Raw genomic sequence first — 21855 nt, 5'->3', positions numbered from 1 at the left:
GGCGGCCCCCCAGCCCCCCATCCACACACCCACCCGGGGGCGGCCCCCCAGCTCCCCAAACACACACCCACCCGGGGGCGACCCCCCAGCCCCCCATCCACACACCCACCCGGGGGCGGCCCCCCAGCCCCCCAAACACATACCCACCGGGGGGCGGCCTGTGGTCGCGACAATACCTTACACAGCTAACAGATCCCTTCCCTCCACCGGGAGGTACCAACAACTCACATCTGGATGCGTCTGGTGTTTTTTACTATGAAGCTTTTAAAATTTAAACATAAGTAACCTAATATATCTCCAGCAGCAACATTACCTATTAGCACTCAGATTCACCACTAAATTAATTTTTAATTCCAAATTTTGGTTAATTATTAAAATAAATAGCAAAGAGCGACAGTTGGCCCCAGGAATGGGAGCAGCCCGGCCAGGGCTGTGCCGAAGGAGCCTTCCCGGGGATTCTGTTCGGGCTGCGGGGTCCTTACAAAGGAGTCTCGGGGGAGACCCGCGGTGAAAAGGCAAAAGCAAACCCCGTCCCCAGACATTTCTCATTCTCGCGACGCTGACCCAGCCAGGTGCCACACAAGATCCGCTCGGCCCAGTCCCGTGACTTTTCTGTCTATTCAGAAACATATGTATTCTTTCTCAACACTGATAAAAGTTTAATACGGAGTTGCCCGGGTTTTTAATAAACTTGTCAACAAAAGAGCAGGGCAAATTGATGGGGCCCCTCCTAGAGATAAATTTCACCTCAAATAGACCCAAAGAGCATGGGGACAGGCCGAGGGGGAGGCACGATGGTTTTGCTGTTCTTTGCAAAAAGTGGTAAGATGGATTTTTGTGTCTTATTAGCTCACAGATAGGGCCGGGGTAGAAGCTGGTATAATTTCAGGAAAGAAAGCCGCTTGGCTGAGAACCAGATCCGAGAGCCCTGAGGTCAGGGGACAGTGGCAGCTCGGGAGCAAATTAGCAGCCAATGTGCTCGGAGACAAGAAGAAGCCACCAGGCTCCGTGGTCCCTCTCTGGAGTCCCCGTCACACCCCCTCCACCTGCAGAAACGGATCCCGGCAGCCGCCAGAGCCCGGAGCGCAGGGACGCGTGCTTCACCGGGTCAGGGGGATCAGCAGTCTACCGTGGGAGGCCTGAGCTGCGCTAACACAGACTGCACACGTCCAACCCTAAATTCTGCCTGCTTGGCGAGGTCTTCCAACAGCGGAGACGTGTGAAGCGTAGCTACCCGTCTCCAGGCAGGAAGTGGCACCCCGTACTTTGCGGGGTACAAGCAGGCCCTTTTATTCCCTCACTCAAGGTCACCTGCTCCACTGGCTGCAGAGCGGTTTGAAATTCCACCATTAGAGATTCACTTCTTGGGCCAAAGGTGGAAGGAAAGCAGGTCCCCCTGGGAAGCTGCTGGCCTACCAGCTATGGGGCCTTGGGGCAAGCTGTTGTGTGCAGCACAGGAGGCCACGGCCAGGGACAGACGAGGAGGTATAGAGGGGACTCTGGCGACAGCGTCCACGCTGCGGAACAGAGCCCGTGGGAGCCGGGCCAGGTGGCTCCCCGCCCTACCACACATAGCCCCCAGGCCACAGTTGGGGTCCTGGCCCTCTTCACCCCTCAGTGCCCTTGGAAATGGACGACGGGAGGTCTCCAGGTCCTCCCTGGACCTGGGGCCCACGAAGGGGAGAGGCGAGGAGGGCACAGGGCTCGGAGCCCCCCCGCCCCACCCCAGCCTGTCACTGCAGCCGGCACTGGGGTGGTGGGCAGGGTGCAGGGAGGCCGCCTGGGGCCTCCCCTGGCCCGGAGTCATCTGAGTTCAGCCTCTCCAACAGGACAGCTGAGAATGTGGACTATTTATACCGGCCAAGGCGGGCAGGCGGCCGCACAGACACATAGCCCAGTAGCCATATGTGGGCATGACCGACGGCAGACAGGCCTGCCAGGGGGACAAGGACCCAAAACAGTGTGTCTGTCCTGGGCGTCCTTCAACCTCCAGATGTCCCCCACTGAGCGCCCCCCCCCCCGTATCACCCCCAAGCCGTGACAGGTTCCCGACAGCTGCCTTCCCCCACCCCCACCACTCAACTGTTAAAAATACTCTGGTCACTGAGCCTCCCGTCCTGCGGCTGTCCTCTGTGCCCCAAGCTAGCCATCTGAACCCGTGGGGGCGACCCCAGACTCTCAACCACCAGGTCCTTCGGGGCTCCACTCCCCAGGATGGGGAACAGCCAGAGACCTGGCCACTCGGCTCTCGTGCAGTGGAAACTTCTTTCCTTCGTTCTCTCCCTGGGCTGGGCACCAGGGGCCTGGGAGGTGCCTCGGTGCCCAGTGTCCCTGGCCCCGTCCCACGCACCCGGTCTCACCCCCAGCCCAGCACGAGAAGCAGACCTGGGCCTCTGGAAACCTCGGTGGGTGGCACCGATGGCCAGTGCCCTGCCACGTTTCAGGGCCGGTCGCCCTGAGTCTCTACCCCAGGAGCAGCTGCCGGGCTGCCAGAGCCGGCCCTCTTGTCCCTGCCCTTGAGACGCGCAGCCCTGCATGCCGCCTGCACAGCTCTGCAGCAGCCTGCACTGCTCGGGCCACCGCGCCGGTGGCCCCTCCCCGCTGGGCGGGCTGGGCCTTCCCGGGGTCAGAGCCAGCCTGCGCCTGGGAGCGCTGAAGGCAGTCCCCACCGGGGAGCCAGGAAGGCACCCAGGAGCAGCCCCAAGCCGGGGCCAGCCAGGTCCAGGGCCTTGTGGGGCCGGGTGAGAGAATCCCCAAGCAGGATGCAGGCGGGAGACGGCAGGAGCTCCTGGGGGGCCACCGGCGCTATGCCCAAAGTCACGCCAGCCTCTTCCCCTCTGAGGCTGGCTGCTGGCGGGCCAAGGGCAGCGGGGCCAGGCCAGGGTCCCCCAGAAAGCCACGCGCTCTCCTCCCCGGGGCCCCCCTCCAGCAGCTCGGTCCCCAGGCCTGGCCACCCTGAGGAGCAGGGGGCGTCAAAGGCAGGGAGCCGAGCGGCAGCGAGCGGAGGCCCTCTGCAGTGGGACGTGCGGCCGGCGAGCGAGGCTGAGTCAGCACAAAGCCGCTCTCACGGAGGCTACCCTTTATGCTAAGGTGGCACAATTAATGCGATCGCGCCGGCCCCGCCCCCGCCCGCCGGCCCCGCCCACTTCCGCACCCGCCCCGTCCACTTTCTGCCCCACAAGGCCTCCGGCCTCCGGGCTCCAACGCCCCGTGCTCTGCGCTGGCCCTGAAGAGCGCTCGGGCCCTCCCGGTTTTCACTCAGACCGTGGGGGGACAGGGATTTGCAGTTCCAGCAGTGTCCACTTTGATTGACTGGGGCTGCGGCAGCTCGACCATCATCCCGCAGGGCAGTCCGATCATTTGTTCTTTAGCACAGCGTTTTTCACGTGAGATGGACCGTTTTCAACGAGACTCCTAAGCCCTGTTCACAAATGCCTTCACCAGCCCTCCCCCCTCGAAAACCTCATGCAGGGAAGGGCTTTCCCGCCGGTGACGAGCGCACCGCCACACCAGAGCCACAAGCACCCCTCCTTGGAAGCAGGTGCCACAGTCCACGTGGCCACCTGGCTACAGACAATTTGTGGTCGGCACGAGCGCGGGCACGCGGTGCGACGGAGCTGCCCCAGCCTCCCGACCCCCTCGCACGGCAAAGGTCCATTTGGAGCGTAGCTGGGTTTGGTGAGCCGTCCCCTGGAAGAACGGAACTGATGACACACTGACATGAGTGTCACGATTCTCGGAGCTGCCATTTCTACCTCAGAATCTGGGGCCTGCCACCGGCCCGCAATCCACCCAAGTGCCCCGGAAACCCAGGAGCCCCCCCCCACTCCTCACTCTTAGAGCTCAGAGAAAGGGGCACCGCCCCCCGCCCCGACCTGGGTTTCTCCCCACGACCTCACAAAGCCCACGTCCCCAAGGTGGCAGGCAAGCCCTAAGAGGGTGGAGCTCTGACCCCACCCAGGAACGCCCCGGGCCCTCTCCCCCTGCCAGGGCCCCAGGGCCCCCGCGGCAGCCCATCTCTGCTGGCGGGCCATCCCGGAAAAGAGCTCTGGGCAGAGGACACACACTGTCCTGCCGCTGTCTCCTTCCCCCACAGAAAGGCCCAAAGACCCAACTCGGAAGCCACGCTTGCTCTGGGCTCCCTCCCTGGCTCCTTCCCCGGGAAGCCAAGAACTAGGGCTTCCCGAACAGAAAATTCCAGCCGCCCCCAAGACTCCCATCGGGAGGCGTCCAAGTGGTGCCCGTTCTTAATTTGGCCAATCAAGAGACGGGTGGCAATTTACAGCTCTCTCCCTGCGAACTCCCTGGCTTTACTGCTCAGTCAAACCTGATTCCAAAACACTAATGCTTTTATTTAAACACCACATCCTGCAGTAAAGCCCTAATGTGCAGCGGGATGCATCTAGGGGAAGAGCCGTGTGTCTGCGGCCAGCCCCGGTGGCCATGCGCCCTGCTACTTCCCTCCCTGTGGCCGGAGCCGGAGGCATAGGGCAGAGATGACCTTCCTGGGGACGCTGGGCACTGACCCCTCTGGGCCCCGTGGCTGGAAGGAGGGCAGTTCCCAAGGACAATCCTGCCTCCCGGACATGCACGCCATTGGAGTGGCCCTCGACTACGGTGTCCCCCCCGCCGCCCCCCCCCCCCGCCCCGGCCCGGCAGCTGGGAGCCACGTGCGAGCTTGGAGCCGCCCATGTCTGCCCGTCCCCGGGCTCCTTGGTGGGACCTTAGTGTCTCAGGGAACCTAGCTGCCCCCGGACCCAATGCTCCCAGCAGCTGGAGGAGGCGGCCTGCTGGCCTGCCCCTCCCTGTCCCACCCCCATGCAAGAGCCGCGTTCCTGCCAAAGGTCAGCGTGTGGGAGGGGCTGGGGCACCTGCCGTGGGCCCCAGGCAGCAATGCCAAGGACGCCCAGAAAAGCAGAGATGACACACACATTGGAAAAATAGCCCTGAGCCCGAGGAGGACGTGCCCTGGGCAGACACGCTGGCCTCACCCCACTCTGAGGGCCAGAGACTGGCAGAGATGCTTGGCCCCTGCCAGCCACCCCCCCACCCCCCCCGCCCCGGGGCCCTCTGCCCTCAGCCTCCCCGGAGGAGGACCAGTGCCCTGGAGACCGCCTCTACAGAGGCTCTGCCCTCATCTCCTGGGCCGTTACCACCCAGCCCCGGGGCCCACAGGACACCCCGGGCTCTTCTCCTGGCAGGGGCCGGGGTCACACGCGGACATGGAGAACAGCTCAGGCTGGTGTAGTGGTGTGGGGCAGGACCGGCTGAGGAGAGGGGCTCAGGGCCGGCCACACTCCAACCCTGCGGTCTCTGTCTTCACCACCACGGGCTCCTGAGGGGCCCTCGGGGTCCAGGGCTTGGGTGTTTTCAGGCAGGAGCGGGGCCTGGCACCATGGGCCTTCTGACCCTGCTGGCTGGTCCCCGGGGGACTGTGCTGCGGGGTCCCCGCCTCACAGTACGGCTCCTGGGAGACAAGGAGGGTCTCCACGTGGCCACAGGAGCTCCTTCCCTCCTCCCTTTCCTTGCCCCGAGTGACTCCCTGACCCTGAGGGGACTCCCTGCGCTTCTAGTGGCCGTGAATAGCCTTCTGCCCCTACCTCACAAACAGCCCTTTCTACTGGCATGTGACCCCTTTCAGGGTGTCCAGAAGCGATGGCCCGGAGCCCCAGGCACCCTGCGTTCCCAAGCCAAGGCCCCCACCCCCAGCCCTCCAGCCCCCGCGCCGGACCCCACTCCTGCCACAAGGCCCCCACCCCCAGCCCTCCAGCCCCCGCGCCGGACCCCACTCCTGCCACAAGGCCCCCACCCCCAGCCCTCCAGCCCCCGCGCCGGACCCCACTCCTGCCACAAGGCCCCCACCCCCAGCCCTCCAGCCCCCGCGCCGGACCCCACTCCTGCCACAAGGCCCCCACCCCCAGCCCTCCAGCCCCCGCGCCGGACCCCACTCCTGCCACAAGGCCCCCTTGCCTCTGCCGCAGTCAGCACGTTGAATATTTAATGTCTGATGAACACTTCCACCTGCTGACACAGGCAAAGTGACAGAACAACGCCGGCAGGGGACAGGGCCGTCCACCGACGCCCAGGCGGCCTGCCACGGAGGCCTCGCCCCGGCCACAGCCGCCTGCCCGGCTGTCTGTGTGTCCGTCTGTCCCCCGGGCGGCCCCGCGGGTGAGAGGTCCCCGCCTGAAATACATACTTCTTTACATTCCATAGCTTAGGTCCATATGGGCATATAAAGAAGTATGTTTCCCAAGCAGGTAGTTCAATGAGTACAGTCACGTGGGCTCCGGGAAGGGGAGGCCCCACGGAGGCCACGGGGCGTCTGCCTGGAGCCTCGCCTGTGCTCGAGGCCCCATGCCCTCCAGCTCTGCCCTGCCCCCTGCCCTCAGGGCTCCCCGTCTGTCTGGGGCTCACGGGAACGTGCACACACACATGGTCAGGAAGGGCAGAGGCAGAAACCCGCTCGAAGTCTCGAGAAAGCCTCCCTCGCCCCACAGTTCTCTGGTTTTGCGTCAATGGAACAAGAAAAGCAAGGACCCAGGCTGTCACCTCCCACCCTCACCCCGGAGAAGGGATGCGCCATTTCCTCTCAGCACCCCCCCCCCCCCTCCATCTGGGCACCTTGTCCTGGCCAAGTGCACAGAGAGGCCGGAGCAAAGACACTGCAGCTCAGAAGAAGCCCACCAGGGACGATCAGGGAGCCGGGTGGCCAGAGTCTGCGGGGCGCCAGCACCACTGGCCGCGAGCCCAGAGGGGGGCAGCAGGAGCCCCCGAGAAGTGGACAGGCCTTACCTGGGCAGCTGGCGGGCAGCTTGCTGGGCTGGTCCCTGGTGGTTCTGCCTCCCAGGAACCAGAGCCCTCAAGGGCAGGGCTCAGTCGGTGCCTCTGTCTTTGAAGACATGTGTGACAAGGGCGGCTGCCGGGAGCCGCTGGGAGGCGGCCCTCGCCTCAGCCAGCCCCTTGTGCCGGGGGGCGTGAGGGGGGGGGGGTGCCGGCCCAGTGGGGGGCAGAGCCGACTCCTGCTCCCCTCTGTGGCTCCCTGTGTCCCTTCCTCGCCTCTGTCTCCCTCTCCCCTCCTGGCACATCACGCCCTCTGCCACGGCCCCCAAGAAGAGGCTGGCACCAGCGAGCAGCTCACACGGGTGCCGGGGCCACCGAGCACTGCCACCAGTTTTGGCGATGTGGCCCAGGGGCGCCTGGCTCCTGTGGCCCGCGCCCGGCCTCCACCGGGCCTGATCAATACCAATTTACTGTCAAACGCAGGGGCCGCCTTCCCGTTAATGAATTTCCCGGTGCTCACCAGCTTCTAATGAACCCGTTAAAGAGGGTTTAAGTAAACTTAGCAAGTGGCGAGCTAAGCACTTTGGAACACTTAATTGTATCGATATTGTTGTCACTGCATCTCAGAATGTCCCTGTGATAGAAGCAGCCCCTCATCCCCATCGCCTGCCTTCTACGGCCGCCCCGAAGCCAGGAGTCAGAACCGCAGAGTCTGACAGAGAGCAGTGTGACCTCTGGGTCAGGTCCCTGCCACAGGAAGGGGCACTAACCCCCCCCCCCCCGCCTGCGCCCAGGGGCGTCAGGCGTCCGTGAGGGGAGGTCTTGCCATCGCCAGGGTGAGTGAGGCCCGCGGATGGGGCAATGGGACGCTGAGGCTGTCAGGTGCCTGCAGAGGGAGAGAGCCGGGGGCAGGCAGGCTCACTGGGGGCAGGAGCCGGGCTGGGCACAGACAGAGGAGCTGGGCCCAGGGTCCTGGTGTGGCCGGACGTGGCCCCAGGCCTGAACACACTTCAATTCTATCAGCGAGACAAGGCCGGGGGCGCCCCCGCGTGCCCCTGCCCACCGGGCAGCCCACCTGTCCTGTGCAGACGGGCCCAGAGAGGGTCGTCCGGACGCTGCCGTCCCCGGGGCCGGGCTGTGTCTCAGCAAAGCCTGCAGCATGCAGAGGCAAGTAAGCAATTTCTCCAGTCCCTGGGCTGTGGTGGCTGCACCGGGGACAGCCAGGCTGGAGTTTTCCGTGGGGCTGTGTGATCGGGGCTCCAAGAGGCCCCCCCACCGACAGGAGAGAGCCACCCTACAGAAAGACACTGAGGAGCGACGTCCCGTCGTCCCATCTTCGTGTTGCTGCTCTCGTCTATCACCTTCACGCAGCCCGCATGAGAAGGGCGGCCGGGGCACCCCCACATCCCCCTGCGTCCCAGAATGTGCCCTCGAGACCCTCGCACGAGAAATTTCCCTGCCAGCCTCTGACAGGTGAGGCCTCAGAGGCACTGCTCAGGCCGGGGACCCTCCCTCACCGCCCTCCCCATGCCAGGCCTTCACACAGGCTGCATCTGGGACACAGAGGAAAGTGGGGGGCTCCAAAGGGCAGGAGGGGTTAGACTAGGTCCGGCCAGAGTCCCGCGAGCTTCTGCCCTGCCCCAACACGAACCGCAGCCACTTTTCAAACAGTTTCCCATCCTGTGAGGACAGTGGGCAGTAGCCACCTCCAAGGGACCCCACAGTGGGGGGAGCAGCGGGCTGGCACCCTGCCCGGCCTCGCCTAGCGCTCCTCAGCCGCGATTCCACCCCCCCCGCCCCGCCCCCAGCCGCGTGGAGGTCATGATCCCTCGCAGAGACCCCTGGCTGCTCCCCACCCCCGCCCCATCCCCCATCCAGCCCCCAGTCTCTGCCACATCGGCTCCCCGCGGGGCGCACCTAGCATAGGGTCCCTCCACCCCCCCACCCCCACCATGGGGGCCGTGACAACTACAGAAGTCTAGTGTCCCAGCCTGGGGCGGCCACACCGCCGGCCTGGGACCCCCTGCCCCAGCATCTCCACCGTTAACGCTGCAAGTTCCAAGGTAAGTTTAACCACACTCCCAGCGCCCAGCTTTGTGCCTCGGGGCAGGTTCATCGCGCCCTCCCCACCCCCACCCCCCGGCCTCCCCCCTGGCCCCCCCCCGGACCTCCCCCCACCCCCGCCCCGGCACCAGGACCCCCGTCCGCCCCGGGCATCTGGAGGCAGCTGCTTCCTTGCAAAATGCCCGCATGTCAAAGTTCGTGCATCCCGGTTGGACGCGCCCTCCCGGCCTGCTGGCTGCTGGCTCTGCAGTTTTCCAAATGCGGACAGAGCCGCGAGCCAGGAGAAAACTCCAAAGCGCCCCCGCTGGAACCACGCGGCCCGCCGCCCCGGCTCCCACCCACCGGCAGGCACACCCCCACCGCGGCGGCCGGCAAGTTTGTGGGGCCGTCCGGGCCGGCTGAGCAGGACTCACCGCGGAGCCCCTCCAGCCGGGCTGGCGACAGCGGCAGCGGGCGCAGGGTCGCGGCTCCCGGTACGATGCGCCCGCGGGGCTCCCAGGGAGATGCTGCAGCCGTGGTGGCACCATCCACCTTCTCCCGGAGCCAATCGCGAATGCAGGGGTGGGGGAGGCCAGAGCTCCCGATGCGTCCGCGCTTGGGGGGCGGGGGGGGGGCAGGCACAGGGAAAGAAGACACCACGCACCCCCCTCCGCACCGGCCCTTCCCCCAGCCCTCCCGCAGCAGCCGCGCAGACTTAGCTGGAAGGGAGATCTTGAGAGGAGAGAGGGAGAGAGAGAGGGAGGGAGGGAGGGACCAGAGGCGCAGGACTGGCGGGCGATGCAGAGTTACGGAGGAGCCACCTCGAGCCCCTGCACCTTGAGCCCTCCCCGCGCTGGGCTGTGTCTGCAGACGCTCCCGCACCCCCAGCCGGGGTCAGCGCCAGGTAGAGGTCAGGGCGGAACAAAAGGGGACGGTCCCGTGGGTGTGCAGGCTCACACATGCACACAGCCCTCCGCCGAGCCTCCCGCAGGCGGGGGAGGGGAGGGGATGGGAGGAGAGGGCTGACCCGAGGGGCCGGAGCGGGCATGGGGGCCCCCCTCGGGTCAGGAGCCCGCCTCACCTTTGCAGTCCTTATATACCCGGCCAAGCATCCCAAACACGCGGCCCCGGCCAAGTGGCCCCCTCGGGCTGTGCTCCCTGACCATATTTAGTCAAGCAGGGGAAAAAATAGCCTGTCAGCTGGGCCTCGGCTGGCCGGCCACCGGGAACAGGGTGGGAGCACCAGCGCCATTGACGGCCGGTCCTGGCCCCCGAGCTGCCGTCCTCGGCCCCCTCCGGCCCCTCCCCACGGGCCTCCCACCGGCTGTCCCTGCCCTGCCGTCCCCCCCTGCTATTTTTAGCCCAGCCCAGGACAGAGGGGCCCTCTTGCAGCAGGAGCAGTGGCCTCCCGGGCCACACAGCCTGTTCCGGGGGTGCCCGGGGGGAGACCCAGGCGGGGAGGCCGGCCGCCTCCGCCCCGCTCTTGGCCTCCGGGGACGGGGCCCCACCCAGGCCACCCAGGGTCTCACTTGGTGCCCTTCTGGCCAGAATTGGGGCCCAGGTCAGGTGATGACAGAGCCACCGGGGTTTCCGGAGGCTCCCAAGCCAGCTCTGAGTAATGAGGACCACAGGTCACCTTGGACAGAAAGCCAGGCCACCCAGCTCACCGCCGGGTACCCCAGGCCCGCAACCGGGGGGCACGCGCTAGTGGGAGATCCTCGTGCACGCTCTGGCTACGCTCAGAGCACCCCCATCCTGGGTCCGTGCCACAATGATGTAATGGGCATGTGCTGGGCACGGCCTGCAGGGGCCTGTCCCCACGGGGCCCGGACGCGGAGGCCAACTGTCCCCCACAGCCGTGTGAGCCGCGTGGGCCTCCTTGTCTCCCCGGGGCCCCCGGGACGCAGGACGGACCCACTTCCCTGAAGGTGGGGGGCAGGGCCCACACGGGGTGCAGAGGGCTGCTAGCTTCACTGTCTGTGGAGTCCTGGCCACTAGAGTGCAGGCAGCAAGATGTCCTATTGTCCCAGAAAAGCCATGTCACAGACCTCCCTGCCTCCTGTGCCTTGAAGGCCTGGCCCAGCTGCGGGCGTGGGGAAGGGGTGTCCACACTTCTCGGGGCAGACTCCCATAGTCCCAGAGCTGCAGGGTCCCAGCCTGGGGGCAGGGTCTGCGAGGACCCCCACATAGGGACAGGGGCGGGCAGGGAGGGACATGCTGGCAAGCAGTGGCCACGCAGGCCCAGGAGAGTGGGCAACGGCACGGGGTGGGGGTGTCAGGCAGCGGGGGGGGGGGGGGGGTGCGGCGCTCCCAGAAGCTCTGAGCGTCTGGGAGCCCCCACGTGGAGACGTCAGCGGGGGGCAGTCAGGCCCTGCTCGCAGGCCTGCAACCCCAGTTGAGGGGGCCTGGGTTCGTTCACCCAGGGGAGGTGGGGACCCTGAGAGGTTTCAAGCTTTGGTCGAAGTGCTTTTCTGAAACCAGCCGTTTGGCCCCCCGACAGTGAAGGGGTGTCTGGAGTGCCCCTGCACATGCCCCTGTCCCCTCGGTGGGCAGGGGTGGGGACAGGAGGGCGTCTAGAGCTTGGCCAAGGAGGTCAAGGCAGCCAGGCCCCTAGGTGGGCGAGGGAGGGTGGCGTAAATGACAGTAAAGACAGTCCAAGGCGATGGGGGCGGGGGAGAGCGCGTGGAAGAGACCCCACCATAAATCACCCAGATAGTCACCCTCCCGATGGCAGCCCGGCACGCACAGACAAGGGCTGTCTCTCCCTGGAAGAAAGGCTGGTTGGGTGGCCAGTGCCCAGGGGTCCCCAAGGTCTCAAGGACAAAGCCAGATGACAGGGCACTCTATTCATTTATCCACAACACCGGCATTTCCAGGTATTCCGGAAGCTTCTGTGTGGATTATGTGTGGATCTTCAAAGCATCACTAAGAGGCGGGCCTCCTGTCATCCCCACTTGGCGAGAAGGTAGGAGCAGGTCAGAGGGAGCAGACTCGCCCGAGGTCCCAGGGCAGGGGTGGCGCTGGGCAGTGGCCCCCCGCTGTCCTCCAGAGCCCCTTGCCTGGAGGGTCAAGACAGACCCGGTGCCCTCTGCGTCGGATGCTGACAGAACCCCCACCCCAGGGAGACCGCCAAATGTTGGAGACACGTGGAAGGTGGCAGGTGTTGCCTCTTGGTGTGTGCGGATGAACCCAGCAGCGGCCAGCAAGCCCCACAGCCCGCCTCCCTCCTTCGTTCATCAACAAGAGCCCAGGGGCCTGCCTGGCACCCACCGGGGCCACGGAGGCCGGGCCACGCACCATCTGGGGGAACGTTCCAGCACAGGCAGGTGCACTGCCCTCACCAAACGGGGCCACCTGGCGCTTGTGGCTGCCGAGGTCTCAAAACGGGGCCAGTGCAACCGACCCCAACCTTGGATTTGATGTGATTTAATTAATTTTGGTTTCAGTAGCCACATCCGAGCAGCTGTGCTGGGCACGGGCGGCAGGGGTGTGGAGTCAAATAAGCCTGTTCACGATGCTGCGTGCTGAGGGGCTCTGGGAGGGAGGGTTTGGGGGAGGGATGAGGGGGGGCCTGGGTGGCCATGTAGGTGAGAGGTCAGGGAGGCTCCTGTGGAGGCTGAACAGGGGCCCAGAGGGGCACCCAAGCCTGGCCTGCCCAGGACAGCAAGGGTGGGCAGGCGGGCCGATGGTGGCGCTGCTCTGGCGCAGGGGTGAGGGTGGGGCTGGCTGGGCCGTCAGGAGCCCCAGGCCACCACGGCTGCCACTTGGACCCACGGGGCCACGTGCAGCGGGGAGAGGCACCGAGGTTCTGGCCGGCTCTGGAAGAGCCTGCCCTCCAGCTCTGTCGCGGCGTGGAGGGCGGTCAGGCAAGCGGACCCCAGGAGGACGGGGCGATCTCCCGGGAGCGAGAAGGGGGGTGTGGCAGAGGGGAGGCGAGAGTGGGCGCGGGGCTCAGCCCCGACGGGAGGGCCTGGAAAATGGCCTGTCCCCGCCGGAGCAGGAGGCCCTGAGCGGGCGCGAGGAAGGACACCCCTGCGCAGAGGCTGTTGCAGACCCCAGAGGAGGTCCCCAGGGGCCCGCCTGGGGGTGAGGAGTCCCCGGGGAGGGGCCTCTGGCATCCGGGCCGGTGGAAGCCGTGCGGTTTCTGGGCCACGGGGCCTCTCGCCCGTTGAGCTGAGTGGAGGGCGGAGGGGCCACTGGAGACGAGCCGTTTCCTGGAAGCTCGGACGACAGTAATGGAGCCGGGAGCGCCCCCGGGAGCAGTGGCTTCTGACTGAGAGCTTTTCCTGGAGCGCCATCCCTGGGGGCGCGGGCCGGGGTGGGGGGCGGGTGGGGGGGGCGGCCCTGGTGTGCAGCCCGCCCTGGGGAGACAGAGGGGTGCGGCGTCCCTAAGGCCCCGCCAGGTGGCCCCGTGAGGTGCGGGAGGGCGCCACGGGGGGGGGCCGGAGAGGCGACTCCCGGACTCCCTGAGACTCAGCTTCCCCATCGGTCAAGTGGGGCCATGGCCCGTGGGCGTGATGAGGCCGAGCCCCTGCACGAAGCCTCAGTGGGGTGGGGGGCAGGGTCAGCGCTGCTGCGTTAGTTCAAGAAAAGCCCCCCAGACGGGACTGTTGTATCCCTCACCTTCCTGTCTTTTGCACTCAGAGGATCTACCGAAGGAATGAACGAAGTGAACGAGAGAATGACTCCATCAACAGGTCCTCGATACATCTGCGACTAGACTGGGGCAGTGAGGAGGCACGTGGGGGTCGGTGGGGAGGCACGTGGGGGGCGGGGAGGCACGTGGGGGTCGGTGGGGAGGCACGTGGGGGGCGGGGAGGCACGTGGGGGTCGGTGGGGAGGCACGTGGGGGGCGGGGAGGCACGTGGGGGTCGGTGGGGAGGCACGTGGGGGTCGGTGGGGAGGCACGTGGGGGTCGGTGGGGAGGCACGTGGGGGTCGGTGGGGAGGCACGTGGGGGGCGGGGAGGTACGTGGGGGTCGGTGGGGAGGCACGTGGGGGGCGGGGAGGCACGTGGGGGTCGGTGGGGAGGCACGTGGGGGGCGGTGGGGAGGCACGTGGGGGTCGGTGGGGAGGCACGTGGGGGGCGGTGGGGAGGCACGTGGGGGGCGGGGAGGCACGTGGGGGGGCGGGGAGGCACGTGGGGGGCAGTGGGGAGGCACGTGGGGGTCGGTGGGGAGGCATGGCTAGAACCATGTTGCTGTGTGTTCAGTTTTGGGGTTAGAGGTGAGGCTGGGGTCTGGAGGGGGTAGGGGCAAGGCAGGGCCAGTGCCCTGGGAGGGTCAGGCCACAGTCAGATGTGGGGCTCCCCTGACCCCTGCCTGGTGCCTCTTGTCCCCAGCTATGTCCCTCTGACGAGACTTGGCTTTTGGTCACTTTGTCCACAAATCTTTAAGTAAAATGAAACGAAACCTAGGTTTTATTTTAAAATTTGGTTGTACTTTCAGACCGCGGCCAACACGCCCTGCCACAGCCTCTGTTAAGGTAAGCGGAGCTCCCCCAACAAAAGCGACGGGCGGAGGACTGGACGTGCGGATGGCCAGCAAGCCCACAAAGAGATGTTCAGTGTCATCGGCAAAAAGCAAGTCAAAGCCATGGCGAGACACCATCTCTCACCCACCAGGACGGCCGCAAAACCAACAAAAGCCGAAAACCAGAAAATAACAAGGGTCGGCGAAGACCAGGCGAAATTGGACGTGGAGACGTTGCAGGTGAGAATGTAGGACAGTAACAGCGGCCACTGCGGAGCAAGGTCTGTGGCTCCTGCAACCTGCAACCCCACCCACCCACCCCAGGCTCGGCAGGAAGAAAGAAGGCAGGGACTGAGATGCACCCCACCCCCACCGCGTCCCCGAGCGCAGGAGCCCAAACCACCCGACTGCCGTCTGTCTGTCCGTCTGTCGTGTGCTGGTTGGTAAATCCGACCACAGAAAGGACTGCGACACGGGGGAGGTGAGAAAACGAGACGCCTCGGCTGCGAAGTGTCCAGAACAGACAGCACAGGGAGGGCTGGGGGCGGGGATGCCCCGCAGACTGGCCGCTTAATGGATGCCGGCCTCCTCTAGAGGGTGAGAACGTTCTAGAACGAGGAGGGGAGGCTGCCCAGCACTGTGAATGTGCTAAGTGCTGCTTGGCTATTCACGCTAAAGTGTCTGGGGTTTTGTCTTGTGATTTTCGCCTCAATAAAAAAACAACAAAGGTAAGTGGAGGCCAGGGTCAGCCGCACCCTGTGTCCCCACGGTCCCCCAGCACCTGGAGTCGGGGCTGCCCCACGCTGGGCACTTCGGCTCTCCCAGCGCCCCTCCCGTGAGGGAATAAATGTGTGTTGTGTTAACGCGTGCGGCCCTGTGTTACAGCACTGCCTGTGCCCCTCGGTCCAGGAGACCCTCCTAGCTGGACGGGGAGGGCCCAGCACGGAGGACGAGCAAGCCAGGGGCAGTCGAGGGGTACCGTGACCCCAGAGATGCCCACATGTTGCTCTGGGAGAGCAGGACCGGCTGCTGTGGGTCAGGAAGACCACTGGGCTGGGGAGGGGTGATTGGTCAGCACTGCTCACAAGCAGGGGGAGCCCGGGAAGGGCTCATCCGGCTCTTGAGGGAGGCGAGGTGCCCAGAGCCTGCCCAGCTTCTGGCAGCTTCCTGTGCCCTGGGCTGGCGTGGGGGCTGCACGAAGCCAGCATGGCCGTCGGAGACCGTGGTCCCTGGACTGGGCCTGGCCTTGGTGCTCCAACACGCACGCATGTGTGCACACAGCAAAACAAATGTGCATACATCGCCATAATGGCAGCGGGAAACCCTCCCTGACAGCTCGTGAAGAAGTTATATTTCATTGCCATGATGTCAGCAGAGAGCAATTTGTTTCCAGAGACGTCGCATCCAGAATGGTGACAGCTTTACCATCATAGAGGCGTGGTTCGTGGTTCGTGGCTCGTGGTTCGCTTCAGGGGGCCTGGCCCATGCGGTGCACCGGGGGCCTCGGGAGAGGGCTCGCGCCGGGTGGCCTGGACCTGCCCCGTGATGCGGCCCCACCAGCACCGAGTTCCGGGGCAGGAGGAGGACAGCCCCAAGGGGTGAGGCAAGGCAGGAGGGGAGCTGCGGGGTCCGGGCCGGTGCCCTCCCCGGGGGCTCTGAGGCTGAGATCCTGTTGGATCAACACTCTGACTTCTCCCCCCTCACCATCTCCTCTGGCCCCTCAGGCTGTCATTGGGGGTGACAAGGGCTGTGCCGGCCTTGAAGCCTGTCCGCTCTTCAGGACTCCCATGGACCCCTCTCAGAAGGGAAGGAAGCTTAGCTGGCACGGGGCCTTCTGAGCCTGCCCCCTGCAACCCTTGACCTTCCCCACAGATGCACCCAGAAGGCCCCGGGGAAGTATCTTCTGGATCAAGAAACAGATTCCTATTTCTAGGGAGAAGGAGGCTCCTGACCACAAAGACCTGGAGACTGGGCAGGGGACGGGGTGAGGGGACGGCCCAGGGGCCATTTCTTTCTTCTTTTTTTAACGTTTATTTTTGTGTGAGAGACAGAGAGAGAGTAAGCGATCGAGGGAGGGGCAGAGAGAGAGGGAGACACGGAATCCGAAGCAGCTCCAGGCTCCAAGCTGTCGGCACAGAGCCTGATGTGGGGCTCAAACCCACGAACTGTGAGATCGTGACCTGAGCTGAAGTCGGACACTTTACCGACTGGCTGCATTTTACAAAACCTTAAACGTGAAAACTCAGCCACAGCAGGGATGCAGCCCTCAGAACGAGCTTTCAAACAGGAGCACATCTCCACCGACAGACATCGTCACCCAGCAGAACTGGGGGACTGCCTGAAACCCCCCAGGGTGGGCCCGCCACCTGCTTGTACACATTTCTCCCCTTCTGCGGGCTCTACCCCATCGTGGTCATTACTTGGTGGTCCCAGACCCTCTTCAGACACCTCTGAGGCCGTGGGAGACCCGGGGGGGGCCTGACCTGCTCTCCCTGGAGCTTGGGGACGTTGGGGATGGCCAGAGCAGGATGGACATCACCTTGGTGGCCAGGGGGCTGCGGCAGGTGGGGGCCGGCTCGGCTGGCTGCGGGCCCTTTGGGCTGGGAAGAAGCCCAGATGACCCATCACCCGGTGGCAACTGCGAGCAGGGGGACACGATGCCCAGCATCACGGGCTGCCCGCACATCCACCAGACTTACTCTGCCCGGCACCTGGGAAGAGGGCGCAGCTCTTAGGGACGCGGAGAATAGACAGGAAGCCCTTGGTCTAGCTGTTCTGTGGCCTGGAAACCTTCTCGCCACACCTCACACCTTCCTCTTCTTCTGAGCTGGGCGGAGCCCCCCCCCCCACCCCCACCCCGCGCTCTGCACAAAAGGAGACCCGGCTTAGCCCTCAGCAATTCTCCAGATGCATCGACAGAACCGCCTGCAGGAGAAACGTCTGGGACCACTTAGCTTCGAACGCCCTCACTATCGGAAAGGAGGCCGCGACCCCGTCCAGGAGAGCCAGCCTCGCTTTCCTGTGCACAGACTCCTGGGAAACGGTGCGGGACCCGCGTTTGGCAAAGCGGACTCCCCGGGTCCGATGTCCGGCTGCTCCCTGCCGTCCCAGCCCTTCCCACCCCACTCTGGTGGTGCCTGAGGGGCACCCGTTCCCTGCCCCTCTCCCCTCGCTGGGACTCAGCTGAGGAGGTGGAAGAGACCTCAGAGGACCGCTCCTCTCCAAGGCGGACCCCGGGCGCCCCTGGGGTGCACGGTTCCAGCTGCCCTGCCGGATGTCCGAGAGCCACCGGGGTCCCGGCTCCTGGTCACACAGGATCCTGCAGGCAGGCACCTGGGCTCCCAGAGCGGGCGCAGTAGAGGACACAGAGGGCAGGGTCCTAAGAACGTCCCCAGAGCCCCTGACTGCCTTTGACCACAGCACCAGGCTGCCACCTGCTTGGCTGAGGTCTCCTGGGGGTCTCCTCCTCGTGTCCACGCTGGGAGCACGGCCAGGAGCCCCGGGATGAAGGGTGAGGCTTATCTCTCTCACACGCTGTCACCAGAAGCCGAGGGGTGTTGATCCAACAGGATCTCAGCCACAATTAGCCTGTTCCCTCATTCTTGCCCTATAAATATCCATTCTGAGATTGTCATAAAGGTGCTTTAAAAAAAAAAGGGGGGGGGGCCAAGCCCGTCTGGAGCAAGGAATCAGCTGCCAAGTGAGTCCCACCACAGAGACCGTGGAGATGCTGCCCCCAGATGGCTCTTCTCCAGGGCCAATGTGGGTGCTCTCTGGGGTTCTGTTTAATTTGGGGTGGGGGTTCTTGTCCCCTGCATGTAGCGTTTATAAATGTCACTGTGTGCTCCGGAAAAATGCTGTGCATGGGGACAGTGTCCCTGCAGGGGGTGGCCGGGCCCCACAGCCACGGGAAAGGTGTGCCAGCCACCCACGGGCCACAGCCCCACCTCCGGGCCCGCGTCAGACACAGGGGGCTCGTGGCCACACCCCTGCCCCAGGACCCACGTTACGCACACGGGGGTCGGGAAATCAGGGTGCCATCACAGGGCCAGGCAGCCGGGCTCCCCCAGAAGTCCTCCAGGCGGGGCCCCCGTGGCACCTGTGGCCAGTGTATGTCCCCTTCCTCATGGAGCCCTTTGAGCCTCAGAGGTTGCTCCCTCCACAAGGAGCCCATCCCCGGAAGCCAAGGGTAGTTTCCTTCTCTTTCGTTATCCCTGACTTTTTCAGGAGCGTTAGAGTGGCCTGCCCACTCACACAGGGCCCACGGGGCCAAAGGGGTCCTGGCCCAGCCCCAGGACCCCCAGCCGCTCACAAATCTCCATCTCACCCAGAACCCCATCGATCCACCTCAGTCCCCACCTCAGATGATGGCGGCGGTGGTGATGGTGGTGACGGTGTGTCGGGCTTTTGCTTGCCTGCTGAGAGGCTGCCCCTGCCTTGCCCCCCAGGTCCAGCTCCCGCCTCTGCCTCTCATTAACACCAGTTGGGTGGGCACCTCCCGGCCCGGCAGGCAGGTCTTGTTAGGAAGTGAGGACCCCGCTGACCTTCACGACCGGACCCTACATTCCCCCGGGGGTAGGTATCCCAGCGCCTGGCCTAGGGCAACCCCTCCTGCCTCCCGTGCTCAGGGCTCCCCCTGGCTGGGTCCCCAGAACAGAACCTACCGAACGTGCACCGGCACGCACCAGCCCGAGCACACCCCGACAGCCGCCTCTTGCCCGGGCTGCCACAAATGGAATCCACCCCTCCTTCGCCTGGAGCACCCCCGCTTGCCTCCGCCCCCGGTTTCTAAGCAGCCAGAAATGGAAGCCCCAAGCCTGGGGGTGGCCACACTGTGGAATGTCTGGAGGACGTTTTGCCTTCTTGACAACACAGATTTTCCTGATCCCGGGTTTGCGGACATTGAGAACTAGCCTGCCTGAAGGGAGCTGTCCCGTTTAACAAATGGATCTCGGCTCGGTCCTGATGGATGCCTTTGCCTGATCGTAAAACTCCGGAGGAAGTCAAATTCGGGTTCTCAAAACCTTGGAGATATTCCTTGAATTTATTATGTGACCTGATAAATTATTGAATCTGCGTCCTCAAGTAGCTTTAACAGGCACAGCAGGCCGGAGACACTGAATGTCCCCTGGATTGGGGGACCCGCCAGCTACAGTTTAAGGTTCCCACCAGAAAACTCTTCTGGGAACTCGGGCTCAGTATCCGAGCATCCCAGGGAAGCCCTTCTGGGGTCAGAGGGCAGCAAAGCCTGAGAGGTCCCCTAGGGCGGCCTCTGGGACCCTTCCATCTCCATCAGCGCAAGGTCGTGGCGTTTCCCCGGCCAGCCCTCCCTCCTGGGGAACGAGGGCTCAGAGTCCTCAACTTCCTTCGCACGCACACCTGTTGGTGGCAGAATCCCGTCCCCCTCGAGCACACACCTTGTCATCCTCTCCCCTTGAGCAGAGGCAGGGCCCGCAGGGAAATCACTTCTGAGATCAGGGCACTGATCAGGCCACTGCAAGTTCATCAGTGAGAGCAACCTGCTGGGTGGGCCTGGCCTAATCAGGCAAAGCCTTCAAAAGGAACAGCATCGGAAAGACGCCATCCTGATGGTCTCAGAGAAGGAAGCCAATGGCAAGGTAGTGACCTACCTTTCGGGGCCACGTGGCAAGGGCCTACAGGTGGCCCCTGGCCCACAGCCGGACAACAAGGGCCTCAGTCCTACACGCACAAGGAACTGAACGCTGCTGACGCCCTGAACGAGCCGGGAAGAGGCCCCGAGCCTCAGAAAGGAGCCAGCCCCAGCCGGCGAGGTCGGGCAGAGGAGCCGGCCACGCCGCGCGGGGCTCCTGCCCCACAGAAACTGCGACATGATAAACGGATGGCACTTTAAGCCGCTGGGCGTGCTGTGGTTCGTTACACGGCATCGAAGACGGAGGCAAAGTGGACCCCAAACTGTAAAATGTGGGCGCGCGCTGCTCACGCCACAGGGGCCGGCACCTCTGCCCGACCTGGGGCAGCCGGTGACCCTCCTCCACCCTCCCACCCCAGGCCGCGGCCGCGCCCCCCTCCGGGGATCTCCCGGGCCCGGTGCTCAGAAACCCCGCGACGGACATGCTCCCGGCTTTCTCACCCAGACGGCGGGTAACACACGTCCCGCTCCTTGCTCCGCGCTCTGGGCGGCAGCGCGATCCCGCCCCGGGGAAGGCGAAGCCGGGGGTCGCGACTGCCGCTGCCGGTTCCATCCGAGGGCAGGCGCCGGGACCCCCGCCCCCTCCCCGCCTCTGTGCCCACCGGCCTCACAACCCCTTCCTGGAAGCCTGTGCAGCTCGTCGCACCACCCCCCCGCCCCCGCCCCCGCCCCCGCCGCCTCTCGGCTCAACAGGGACCCTCGTCCTCACGAGACCCCTCCCCCGGGAAGCGACCCTGCCTGGATGTGAGGAGGCGACATTGGCAACCAGCTCCCTGGTGCCGGGGTGACTGCCTGACGGGCGGGGGAGCTGGCGGGGCCCCGGAGGTGGACGGCCTCAGCCCACGAGCGGGGCCGCGTGGGAGGGGGGACGGCGCCCACCGTCCGGGACTGACCCCAGCCTCCCTCCTGGGCTCCTGCCAGCCCCGCGGCAGCCTCTCCGAGCCCCACGAGTGACCCTCGTCAAGGCTGTGAAGCCTGCGGCCAGCTCCGCCGAAGCATCGCGCCTTCCCGGTTATGAGCTCTTTTTATTGCCCAGTCAGTAAAAACCTTCTGATTATGTCACTGCCGAGGCAGTTGAATGCCGAAAAATACAAATTTCCTTCTGTCCGTCATGACCCCTCCGCCTCCATGCTGGCCTCCGTTCTGGTTCCTTCCCTGTGCTTTCGTGAACTATCGAGACCCCGCCCCTGTGCCAGCTGCCTCCAGGCCCGAGGGCTGCCTCCTCAGCAGGGGAACCAGAGGAGGGGGCGCAGACTGGGGCGGAATCCAGCCCCCCCCCCCGGGAACCAGGGGCTCCCGGAAGCAGCACCGGCCCCTCTTCGAAGGGCCCCCCCGTGCTCCCTTCGTGCGGACAGAGGCGGAGTGCACACTCACGCGTCCCCTCGTTCGGGAGACATTTGCGGAGTCTGCCCTGAGCTCCTGCTCTGCGGGGTGCTGGGATAGGGCACCCAGCCTCTCAGGGGCTCTGACTCTCCTCCGTGAGTCAGCGGTCACCACGCCGGCCCTCGGAGGAGGGGCCTAGCACAGAACCAGACCCAAGCACCAGCTCGGACCCAGCCCAGGCCTCCTCCAGAGAGCCCGGCTCTGAACCAGCAGTGACGTGGGAACAGGACGAGGTGGAGACACGGAGGGCTTCCCAGAGGAGGTGATATCCGTCCCCACGTTAGGGTCCCTGGTCCTCCCTAGTCCCGGCTGAGTCGGGAGCGTCAGGATGCTGGCCGCCAGCCGCAGCGGGGAGCCCTCCGCACAGAGCCAGGCAAGGGCTAAGCCGGCCCTCCGCAGGCCCAGGGGGCACCTGTCCAGCCAGGGGCGGAGGCAGCCTTGGCATTGGACCAGAACACTTTGGGAGGCTGACATCAGTGCAGACTCGAGCTCCACGCTCGGCACC

General features: G+C 65.2%; 2 long non-coding RNA genes across 3 annotated transcripts; both read left to right on the top strand.

Annotated features, from left to right (window-relative positions):
• Positions 1-8974: 8974 nt before the first annotated feature.
• LOC131486056 (uncharacterized) lies at positions 8975-12351 on the top strand. 2 transcript variants are annotated; one of them, XR_009249159.1, is made up of 3 exons: positions 8975-9320; positions 11703-11791; positions 11948-12351. It is a non-coding gene; the product is annotated as an uncharacterized LOC131486056 (long non-coding RNA). The 2 variants fall into 2 exon arrangements; XR_009249158.1 differs by lacking the exon at positions 8975-9320 and adding an exon at positions 9519-9730.
• A 1925-nt stretch (positions 12352-14276) lies between these two features.
• Positions 14277-20168, top strand: LOC131486059 (uncharacterized). Its single transcript, XR_009249163.1, has 2 exons — positions 14277-15894; positions 16021-20168. It is a non-coding gene; the product is annotated as an uncharacterized LOC131486059 (long non-coding RNA).
• Positions 20169-21855: the final 1687 nt, after the last annotated feature.

The sequence above is a fragment of the Neofelis nebulosa genome, chromosome 9 (genome assembly GCF_028018385.1).
Source record: "Neofelis nebulosa isolate mNeoNeb1 chromosome 9, mNeoNeb1.pri, whole genome shotgun sequence".
Taxonomy (NCBI): domain Eukaryota; kingdom Metazoa; phylum Chordata; class Mammalia; order Carnivora; family Felidae; genus Neofelis; species Neofelis nebulosa.
The sequence above is the reverse complement of the archived record's forward strand: the minus strand, read 5'-3'. Positions and strand labels throughout refer to the sequence as shown.